Source organism: Chiloscyllium plagiosum, unplaced genomic scaffold (assembly GCF_037043375.1).
Source record: "Chiloscyllium plagiosum isolate Xiang-an unplaced genomic scaffold, Cpla_swu_hap1 HiC_scaffold_51, whole genome shotgun sequence".
In the NCBI taxonomy this organism is placed as follows: domain Eukaryota; kingdom Metazoa; phylum Chordata; class Chondrichthyes; order Orectolobiformes; family Hemiscylliidae; genus Chiloscyllium; species Chiloscyllium plagiosum.
Window position 1 is genome coordinate 38612898 of NW_028270189.1, and position 12105 is coordinate 38625002.

Consider the following 12105-nt stretch of genomic DNA (forward strand, 5'->3'; position numbering starts at 1 on the left):
CCAAAACCTCCACATTTTTCCTGTGGTGTGTCGATGAGAACGACACGCAACCTTCCAAACATGGCCGAATGAAGTCTCATTCAGTCACAACATGACATGCAAACGTCTGTACTCAATACTGTGCCCAATAAAGGTAAGCATACCATCCACCCCCTCTCCCACCACATCCTGTTGGGTTGTTATTTTTAGGGTGCTATGGATTTGCTTCCAATGTCTCTCTGTTTATCAATGTTTCCAACTAGTCAATTAGTGTACTTCTCTCTTCCATTTGACTTCTTAAATGCATCACTTCACACCCGTCCAGATGAAATTCAATTTGCCACATCTCTGCCCAACGTTCCAGCTGATCTTCATAGTGCTGCAACCTTGAACACTCTTCCTCGCTGTCCACAATTCCCCTAAGTATCCCTGATCATTTCATGCCTTTCCAAATGTCGTCTGCAACATACTAATCAAACTGCTGACCTTTTCATCTGAATCACCGATATAAATTACACACAGACATCGCAGCACTGATCCTTGTGAAACAGCATTGGCCACAGGCGTCCAATCAGAAATTCACCACTCCACATGCCTCTGTCTACTATCACCAAGAAAATATTGTATCTAACTTACCAACGAGCATGGATTGTGATTTGATCTTCCAGATCCCCCTTGCTATTTGGAAGCTGTCCATTCAAAATGACTCTATATTTTGATTCCCAGATTAACTTGGCTGTCTCACTAATGCACTGACTGCATCCTTTCTTCTCAACAAAACGGGACCTTGTTTGGGTGTTTGCTGATCCTGCCTAACTCCCTACAATCCCTCAATAATCACATTGCTGTCATGACCATGCTGTAGCCACACCTCCATAAATACAGTTCGATCATATCTGTTCCCTTCAGTTAATCCTGTCATTCCATCTGCCATGTTGCAAATGCATGGCGCGTGTCACCGAGAGAGGGCCTTTGAGGGATGGGTAGAGGTCACAGAGTTGGAGAGATGTTTGGGGGCGCGACAATGTTGCAGGGTTAAACATAGTTACAGTTGCTACAGAATGTTCACAGGAGAAAGGCTTTAGAGAGATAAAGCGTCTTTGATTAGACTTCAGAGAGAGGGACGTGTGTAGGGTTGTGGATCGTTACATGGACTATGTTGATCAGGGTGTAGAAACATTCGCATGAGTCCAGGATGTCATACATTTAACAACAGTTGTGGGATCTGGAGAATATCACAGTGACAGGAAGGATGGTTTGGATTGGAGAATGTTACAGGGAAAGGGAGGCTGGTATGGACTGGAGAATGTTGCAACCACATGGACGATGATACACACAGGGGAATGTTGCAGGGAGAGGGAGGAAGTTGTAGAATGGATATAGGTAGAAGGAGAGATGATTTAGCAGCATTCACAAAAACCTGGACTCGACAGAAATCTGAAGAGTTGTATCAACTTGATCGTGTACACAGGCACGAAATCTTGTGGGGGTTGGAGCAGCTCAACATGATAGGGAGGGGCATGGAGACTGGAGATGTTGCAGAAAGATTACTATGTTTAATGCTTTAGAACTCTACATAAGTCTGTCCTGGTTCCTTCTTTATGTTTTTGAACCGCTGCCGATACGCTTAGACCGTGGGCGGCACGGTGGCACAGTGGTTAGCACTGCTGCCTCACAGCGCCTGAGACCCGGGTTCAATTCCCGCCTCAGGCGACTGACTGTGTGGAGTTTGCACGTTCTCCCCGTGTCTGCGTGGGTTTCCTCCGGATGCTCCGGTTTCCTCCCACAGTCCAAAAGATGTGCAGGGTCAGGTGAATTGGCCATACTGAATTGCCCATAGTGTTAGGTAAGGGGTAAATGTAGGGGTATGGGTGGGTTTCGCTTCGGCGGGTCGGTGTGGACTTGTTGGGCCGAAGGGCCTGTTTCCACACTGTAATCTAATCTAATCTAATCTAATCTAATCATAAGACCATAAGACCCAGGAGTGGAAGTAAGGGCATTCGGCCCATCGAGTCCACTCCGAATTCAATCATGGCTGATGGGCATTTCAACTCCACTTGCCCGCATTCTCCCCGTAGACCTTAATTCCTTGTGACATCAAGAATTTATCAATCTCTGCCTTGAAGACATTTAGCGTCCCAATCTCCACTGCACTCTGCGGCAATGAATTCCACAGGCCCACCACTCTCTGGCTGAAGAAATTTACCCCCTCTAATTCTAAGGCTGTTTCCACGGGTCCTAGTCTCCATCTCCTGAGCAGTTCCACCCTCTTGGTAAAGAAAACTGGCCTCATTCATCTCAGTTAAAACTTCTCACTCTCACCTTAAATCGAGGCGCACTAGTATTTGATATTTCTACATTGGAAGAAGGATTCCATTTATCCAACTATATAGCCTCTCCCAATGCTATATACGTCTACCAGGTCACCCCTCAGTCTCCGATATTCTCGCAAAACAATCCAACTGCGTCCAACCTCCTTACAGTAAACACATTCTCATCCAGGCAACATTCTGCCAACCCTCTGTTGCAACCTCTCCAAAGCCTCCACATCCTTCCTGTAGTGTGGCAATGGGAACAACACACAACATTCCAAACATGGCCGAATGAAGTTTCATTCAGTCACAACATGACATGGAAACGTCTGTACTCAATACTGTGACCAATGAAGCTAAGCCTACCATACTCCTCCTTTACCACCACATCCTATTGTGCCATTATTTTGAGGGAGCTACGGATTTGCATCCAAGGTCATCTGTTTATCAATGTTTCCAATTAGTCAATTAGTGCACTTCTCTCTTCCATTTGACTTCATAGATGCATCACTTCACAGTTGTCCCGATGAAATTCAATTTGCGATTTCTCTGCACAGCGTTCCAGCTGATCTACATAGTGCTGCAACCTTTAACACTCTTCCTCATTATCCACAATTCCCTGAACTATCCCTGATCATTACATGCCTTTCCAAATGTCGTCTGCAACATACTAATCAAACTGCTGACCTTTTCATCTGAATCACCGATATAAATTACACACAGACATCGCAGCACTGGTCCTTGTGAAACAGCATTGGCCACAGGCGTCCAATCAGAAAGTGACCACTGCACATGTCTCTGTCAACTATGACCAAGAAAATATTTTATCCAACTTACCAACAAGCATGGACTGTGATTTGATCTTCCAGATCCCCCTTGCTATTTGGAAGCTGTCCATTCAAAATGACTCTGTATTTTGATTCCCAGATTAAATTGGCTGTCTCACTAATGCACTGACTGCATCCTTTCTTCTCAACAAAACGGGACCTTGTGTGGTTTGTTGTTGACCCTGCCTAAATCCCTACAACCCCTCAATAATCACATCCCAGCCATGGTCATTCTGCAGCCACACCTCCACAATAACAGTTCGATCATATCTGTTCCCTTCAGGCAATCCTGTCATTCCATCTGCCTTGTTGCAAATGCATGGCGCGTGTCACCGAGAGAGGGTCTTTGAGGGATGGATAGAGGTCACAGAGTTGGAGAGATGTTTGGGGACGCGACAATGTTGCAGGGTTAAACATAGTTACAGTTGGTACAGAATGTTCACAGGAGAAAACTTTTACAGAGATAAAGCGTCTTTGATTAGACTTCAGAGAGAGGGACGTGTGTAGGGTTGTGGATCGTAACATGGTCGATGTTGATCAGGGTGTAGATACATTCACATGATTCCAGGATGTTGTACATTTAACAACAGTTGTGGGATCTGGAGAATATCACAGTGACAGGGAGGATGGTATGGACTGGAGAATGTTACAGGGAAAGGGAGGCTGGCATGGACTGGAGAATGTTGCAACCACATGGACGATGATACACACAGGGGAATGTTGCAGGGAGAGGGAGGAAGTTGTGGAATGGATAAAGGTTGAAGGAGAGATGATTTTATCTTCTGGAAGGAGTGTCAGACAGAGTGAGTGGTGTGCATGCTGCAAGATACGACAGGGATAGGGAAGCTTGTAGAGATTGGAGGAGAGAGTCATGGAGAGGCTTGTGAGAGACCAGGTTCACTTATGAACATAGGATGTATGACAGTGAGCAGAGCCTTTTGCAGATATAAACAAGGATACAATGGCCACAAAGCAGTCTCACGTATACATAGATATATAGGAACTGAAGGAATTGAAGAGATGACACAGACTGGGAGTGTTGTTTGCAGTGGAGGAGATTAACCTGATAGGGACAGTTTTAGAGACAACAAAGTTAGGAAATAATGTGGGGTGCAATGGTGAGAGCAGGTTTCAACAATTCGGAGGATATCGACCAGAAGTAGCTTTGACAGATAGTGATGGCTGTCAGGTCTGATGGGGGCTGCACAGTAAAGTGAATTGTAATGGCTGGAAACATTTACACAGATGGGGAGAGTATTAGTGATCGGCAGAATTCACAAAAAACGGGCCTGCAGGACACGACAGAAATCTGAAGCGTTGTATCAACTTGATCGCATACACAGGCAGAAATCTTGTGGGGGTTGGAGCAGTTCAACATGATAGGGAGGGGCATGGAGACTGGAGATGTTGCAGAAAGATTACTATGTTTAATGCTTTAGAACTCTACATAAGTCTGTCCTGGTTCCTTCTTTATGTTTTTGAACCGCTGTCGATACGCTTAGACCATAAGACCCAGGAGTGGAAGTAAGGGCATTCGGCCCATCGAGTCCACTCCAAATTCAATCATGGCTGATGGGCATTTCAACTCCACTTACCCGCATTCTCCCCATAGCCCTTAATTCCTTGTGACATCAAGAATTTATCAATCTCTGCCTTGAAGACATTTAGCGTCCCGGCCTCCACTGCACTCTGTGGCAATGAATTCCACAGGCCCACCACTCTCTGGCTGAAGAAATATCTCCGCGTTTTTGTTTTGAATTTACCCCCTCTAATTCTAAGGCTGTGTCCACGGGTCCTAGTCTCCTCGACGAACGGAAACAATTTCCTAACGTCCAGCCTTTCCAAGCCATGTATTATCTTGTAAGTTTCTATTAGATCTCCCCTTCATCTTCTAAACTCCAATGAATACAATCCCAGGATCCTCAGCCGTTCCTCATATGTTAGACCTACCATTCCAGGGATCATCCGTGTGTATCTCCTCTGGACACGCTCCAGTGCCAGTATGTCCTTCCCGAGGTGTGGCGCCGAAAACTGGACACAGTACTCCAAATGGGGCCTAACCAGAGCTTTTATATTCCAACCCTCTTGAGATAAATGACAACATTGCATTCGCTTTCTTAATCACAGACTCAACCTACATGTTTACATTTAGAGAATCCTCGACTAGCACTCCCAGATCCCTTTGTACTTTGGCTTCATGAATTTTCTCACCGTTAAGAAAGTAGTCTATGCTTGTATTCTTTTTTCCAAAGTGCAAGACCTCGCATTCGCTCCATTTCCTGGACCACCCTTCCAAACCGTTCAGATCCTTCTGCAGCCTCCCCACTTCCTCAGTACTACCTGCCTGTCCACCTAACTTTGTATCATCGGCAAACTTTGCTAGAATGTCCATAGTCCCTTCATCCAGATCATTAATATATAATGTGAACAGCAGCGGCCACAACACTGGCTGCCATTCAGAAAAAAGAACTTTTTATCCCAACTCTCTGCCTTCTGTCAGACAGCCAATCCTAAATCCATACCAGTAGCTCACCTCGAACACCATAGGCCCTCACCTTACTCAGCAGCCTCCCGTGTGGCACGTACTCAAAAGCCTTTTGGAAGTCTAGATAGACCACATCCACTGGGTTTCCCTGGTCTAACCTACTTGTCACCTCTTCAAAGAACTTCAACGGGTTTGTCAGGCATGACCTCCCCTTACTAAATCCATGTTGACTTGTTATAATCAGACCTTGCTCTTCCAAGAATTTAAAAACCTCATTCTTAATGATGGATTCTAGAATTTTACCAACAACCGAGGTTAGGCTAATTGGCCTATAATTTTCCATCTTTTGTCTTGAATCCTTTCTTGAACAAGGGGATTACAGCAGCGATCTTCCAATCACCTGGGACTTTCCCTGACTCCAGTGACTTTTGAAAGATCTCAACCAGCGCCTCCACTATTTCCTCAGCCACCTCCCTCAGAACTCTAGGATGTAGCCCATCGGGGCCAGGAGATTTATCAATTTTAGACCTTTTAGCTTTTCTAGCACTTTCTCTTTTTTAATGGCACTAATAGTACTTCTGGTACTAATCCACAAGCACTTAAAATAGCCTGTTTGACATGCTCATAACCTCCTGACCACTCATGAAACAGCACTGCAAATACCTTACTGGCTCTGCCTAACAGTTTAGACTGAACTAGCTTTACCCACAAGACCTCAGGCCACTCCATCTGTCTCTCCAATTTTTCAAATGAAGTACAGAGCTCCTTGAAAGTAGAGTCACAGGTAGATAGGATAGCAAAGGCGGCACTTGGTATGCATTCCTTTATTATTCAGAGTATTGAGTACAGGAGTTGGGAGGTCATGTTGCGGCTGTACAGGACATTGGTTAGGCCAACTTTGGAATACCGTGTGTAATTCTGTTCTTCTTCCTATCGGAAGGATGTTATGAAACTTGAAAGGGTTCAGAAAAGATTTACAAGGATGTTGACAGGGTTGGAGGATCTGAGCTATAGGGAGAGGCTGAACAGGCTGGGGCTGTTTTCCCTGGAGCATCAGAGGTTGAGGGGTGACCTTATAGAGGTTTACAAAATTATGAGGGGCATGGATAGGATAAATAAGCAAAGTCTTTTCACTGGATTTGGGGAGTCCAGAACTAGAAGGCATAGGTTTAGGGTGAGAGGGGAAAGATATAAAAGAGACCTTAGGGGCAACGTTTTCACACAGAGGGTGGTACATGTTTGGAATGAGCTACCAGAGGAAGTGGTGGAGACTAGCACAATTGCAACATTTAAAAGGCATCTGGAAGGGTACATGAATAGAAAGTATTTGGAGGGATATGGGCTGGGTGCTGGTTGGTGCGACTGGACTGGCATGGACGTGTTGAACCGAAGGGTTTGTTTCTATGCTGTACATCTCTATGATTCTCTGACGCTAATTGCCGAAGTTTCAAATCACTGCAGGCAGTCAGACACCGAGATAGAATTGTAAGGTCTTTTGGAGGTTCCACAGTTCGGGAGGATTGCAGGGGCTTGATGTTGTACATGGAAGTAGGGTTACAGGGACTGAAGCTGGAAACAGAGATAGAGAGAAGTGCAGGGGATTAGAGAGATATGGAGGCTAGTGGTCTCTGGTGGAAGTTCCAGGTAGAGGGATGGTTTTTGGAACTGTTGGACCTTGAAGATATAGGTAGATTTGGAGGGGCTGGGGAGATTTACAGAGGCATGGAGAAATGTAGTGACTGGAGCATACGGAGATGGTGAGGGCTGTAGGAGATGGAATAAGTTGGATGGACTGTGGAAAATTGGAAGGGTTCACGCAGACAAGGAGGATTGTAGCAGAGTGAGGAGTCTAAAGAGGTAGGGAGGGTGGAGCATTCTCAGTAATGATAGGTTTGGAGCACTGTCCAGACTGGGGGAGGTTTCAGAATGATGAAGGGGTCGAGCAAAAGGAAGTGGTCGTAAACATTATAGGAACATATACCTGTCACTTCGGTGCTGTGCCACTGCAGGTCATCAGGAGGACAGTTGTCCTCATTAAAATGTACAGATCCTCAGGGGAATGGACAGGGTGGATGCTGAAAGGATGCCCACTTCCCCTTATGGGAGAGAGACAAACAAGCAGACTCTGTTTGACAAAGGTGGAGAAGGGGGAGTTGTCTTTTTCTTCCAATGGCCCAAATCTCCTTCAGGTTTGTTCCCACACAGCTCAAAGGAATGCAGTGCGATAACAAAGAGCAAGGTCTTTTTGGAACTGCAGGAGATACAAGACCAAGGCCAGGTTGGAGGGACTGGAGGCAGTGAGAGAGAAGGGAGATGTTCAACAGCTGGAAGGGTTTCCAGGGAGTGGACACTGTCAGGACTGGGAAACATGACAGGCTCACTCATGAGAGGGAGATGACGATATGGCACAAGGTCAAACACAGCAGGAGGATCCCAAGCTCCATACCTGTCATTTATTTATGGAGTTGCTCTCACCCAGTCTGTGCCAAGCCCCACAGAGTCAAGATTAGAGTGGTGCTGGAAAAGCACAGCAGGTCAGGCAGCATCTGAGGAGCGTAAAAATTGACATTGGGCAAAACGTCGATTTTCACGCTCCTCAGATGCTGCCTGACCTGCTGTGCTTTTCCAGCACCACTTAATCGAGACTATGATCTCCAGCATTTGCAATTCTCACTTTTGCAACATACAAACAGCATGAGATTTCCCAGCTGCTGGTGCTCAGGGCCCAGTGCACTCACCCCTGAACCTGTCAGTGAGGTATTTACACAGTTATACATTCTCCAGAAACACTGTGTCCTAGCCGACATAAATGGTAAATTGACACTCAACTAAGCAAAGATTATCTGCACTCAGGTTCCCTGGTGATACAACCCTCTGAGTGATTGTCTGCAGAGATTTACAGAATCCACGAATCCCCATTGCATGGGTCAGGGTCAATGACAAAAGTTTCATTCTTTTAAAAATCACAACTCCTCAATTCCTGCATTTCACATAACTGCCATTTAAAAATATTAAAATAAAGAACATTCTAAATGAAGGCTTTAATTAAGTGAGCTGTGGTCAGTCATGTAGATCTGGAGGTTACCACATGTACAGACAGTGCTTTCTATCAGGTCAGTGTCAGGCACACAGACAGAATGAGCAAATAGATTCACATCTGAATTCACATCTCCCATCCTGGCAATCTGAAGCTGTGCTCACCCGTTCCGGTAAAGATCTCTAGAAAAAGGACATCAGAGCCAGGAGACTGGAGGTTGGCTATCGTGTTGCTACTATTTTAGAAAAGGCAGTAAAGAAAAGCCGGGAAACTAAATGCTGTTGAGCCTGACATCGGTGGGCAAGTTGCTGGAGGGAATTGTAAGGGACAGGATGTACATGTATTTGGAAAGGCAAGGACTGATTAGGGACAGTCAACATTGCTTTGTGCGTGGGAAATCATGTCTCACAAACTTGATTGAGATTTTTGAAGAAGTAACATAGAGGATTGAGGAGGGCAGAGCGGTGGATGTGATCTATATGGACTTCAGTCAGGCGTTCAACAAGGCTCGCCATGGGAGACTGGTTAGCAAGGTTAGATCTCATGGAATATAGGGAGAACTAGCCAATTAGTACAAAACTGGCTCAAAGGTAGAAGACAGAGGGTGGTGGGGGAGGGTTGGTTTTCAAACTGGAGGCCTGTGAACAGTGGATGCCACAAGGATCAGTGCTGGGTCCAATACTTTGTATTGTTTACATGAATGATTTGGATGTGAGCATGAGAGGTATAGTTTGTAAGTGTCCAGTTGGCAATAAAATTGGAGGTGTAGTCATCAGCGAAAGAGGTGACTTCCGATTACAACAGGATCTGGACCAGATGAGCCAATGGCCTGAGAAGTAGCAGATGGAGATTAATTCAGATAAATGCGAGGTGCTGTATTTTGCAAAAGCAAATCTTTGCAGGACTTATACACGTAATGGTAAGGTCTGACAAACTGTTGCTGAATATAGTAAAAATTGGAGTGCAGGTTCGTAGCTCCTTGAAAGCAGAGTCACAGGTAGGTAGGATAGTGAAGAATGCATTTGGTATGCTTTCTTTTATTGGTCAGAGTATTGAGTACAGGAGTTGGGAGGTCATGTTGTGGCTGTACAGGACATTGGTTAGGTCACTTTTGGAATATTGTGTGCAATTTTGGTGACCTTCCTATCGGAAGGATGTTGTGAAACTTGAAAAGGTTCAGAATATATTTACAAGGATGTTGCCAGGATTGGAGGGGTTGAGCTAGAGGGAGAGGCTGAATACGCTGGGGCTGTTTTTCCCTGGAGTGTCAGAGGCTGAGGGGTGACCTTATTGTGGTTTATACAATCATGAGGGGCATGGAGAGGGTAAAGAGACAAAGTCTTTATCCTTTGGTGTGGTAGTCCAGAACTGGAGGGCATAGGTTTATGTTTAGAGGGGAAAGATATAAAAAAGACATAAGGAGCATTTTTCCCCCGCAGAGGGTGCTACGTGTATGGAATGAGCTGTCAGAGGAGTGGTGGAGGCTGAAACAAAGGCATCTGATGGGTATATGAATAGGAAGGGTTTGCAAGAATATGGGCCAGGTGCTGGTAGGTGGGACGAGATTGGGTTGGCATATCTGGTCAGCATGGACGGGTTGGACCGAAGGGTCTGTTTCCATGCTGTACATCTCTATGATTCGAAGAGGGGCTGAATGGTCCAATCAAAAATTATCTGTGGTTCAAATCATAACATCCTTCAGTTTCTGTAATCCATTCTTGGTTCCATCTTGCAGGCTCTATGAATCCCGCTCCCTCTACCCTCCTACAGGACCCACGTCCCTTCCCATGTTTGCACCATCCTCCAGGTTCTGCAGCCCTTCCTACCTCTGTAAGATGGCCCGGACTCGACAACTCTTCCTTCCTCTGCAGTGTTCCCCAGAAGGGCATTTACAGAGTTAGGGAGGGATATTGGGACTGGAGGATTTTGCAGGTATTAGGAATATAGGGACTTGAGGAGGTTTCACAGTTTATGAGTGTTGCAGGGACTGGAGGAAGTTACAAAGATAGGGATGGTTTCACATTGGAGGATTCTGAAGGAGAAAAAAAAGTTTACATGGTTAAAGGCAGGATACTTAGCAGTGTGCACGAACAGAGGGTTCTTGTGTCCCTGAAGTTACCACCCCAAGTTGAGAGGGTATTAAGAAGGCATATGGTGTGTTGGCTTTCATTAGCGGGGGATTGAGTTTAAGAGATCCAGGATTTTGCTGCAGATCTATAGAGCCCCAATTACACCACACTTGGAATACTGTGAACAGTTCTGTTCACCTCATTATAGGAAGGATGTAGAAGCTTTAAAGACAGTGCAGAGGATACTTAGCAAGATGCTGTCTGCACTGGAGGGCATGCCAATTGAAGTTAGGTTGTGGAAGCTAGGGTTTTTCTGATCGTAGTGAAGAAGGAAGAATGGTGACATGATAGATGTGTGCACGGTAATGAGAGGCATCGATCACGTGGATAACCAGAGACAACTTCCCATGGCAAAATGGCTAGCACAAGGGGATTATTTTTAAGGTAATTGGCGGAAGATTTAGCTTAGATATCAGAGGTCCGTTATTTACACAGAGTGTGGTGGGTGCGTGGAATGGACTGCCAGCCGTGGTAGTTGATTCAGACACATTATAGACATCTCAGCAACTCTTCCATAGGCACAGCGATTATAGCAAAATATAGGGTATGTAGGTTAGTTTAGTCTTAAGAGTAGGATAAAAGGTCAGCACGATATCGAGGGCTGAAGGGCTTGTACTGGGCTGTCCGATTCTATGTTCTAAATAGGGAGGGTTATGAAGGCAGGAAGAGGTTTCGGAAAGCTGAAGAGGATGGGGTCTGAATGAAGAGATACAAAGAGGAGGCGTTGCTAAGGTTGTAAGAGGTAACAGAGACAGAGGGTTGTGGGGACTGGAGGTGGTTTCACAGGGAGGGAGGAGCATCGAGTCACAAGAGGTTACAGAAATGTGGAAAGCTGTAGGGCCTACAGGGGTTTCATGGAGCTAGGGACGTTGGGAGGGATGGATCAGTTTGGTAAGGATGTTGGTAGATTGGGGTGTTTTACACAGACAGGAATGTTTCAGGTGAATGGAGCTGAGTACAGAGATAAAGTGGGTTGTACTGATTGGAAAAACAAACAGACATATGGAGGGTAGTCGTGACTGAAGATGTTTATAGATACAGGAAGGCTGAGGTTCTGCAGGTTATTTAGATATGGAGGGTGTGGAATCATACAGATTTTCCATGTGATAAAGACAGCAATTTTGGTTGGAGACAGTTTCACAGATTAGGGAGCATTAGTAACCTCCTCCAGTTTGGTCAAAGTGGGAAGGGTTGTAGGGAAGGGTGATGTTTACACATGTAAGAGCTGGAGAAGATTATGGGAATGAGTAGATGGATGGAGACACTGGAGGAGCTTACATTGACAGGGTGGGTGCTGGCAATGAAAAGATATTACAGATAGAGGGTCTTGTAGGAA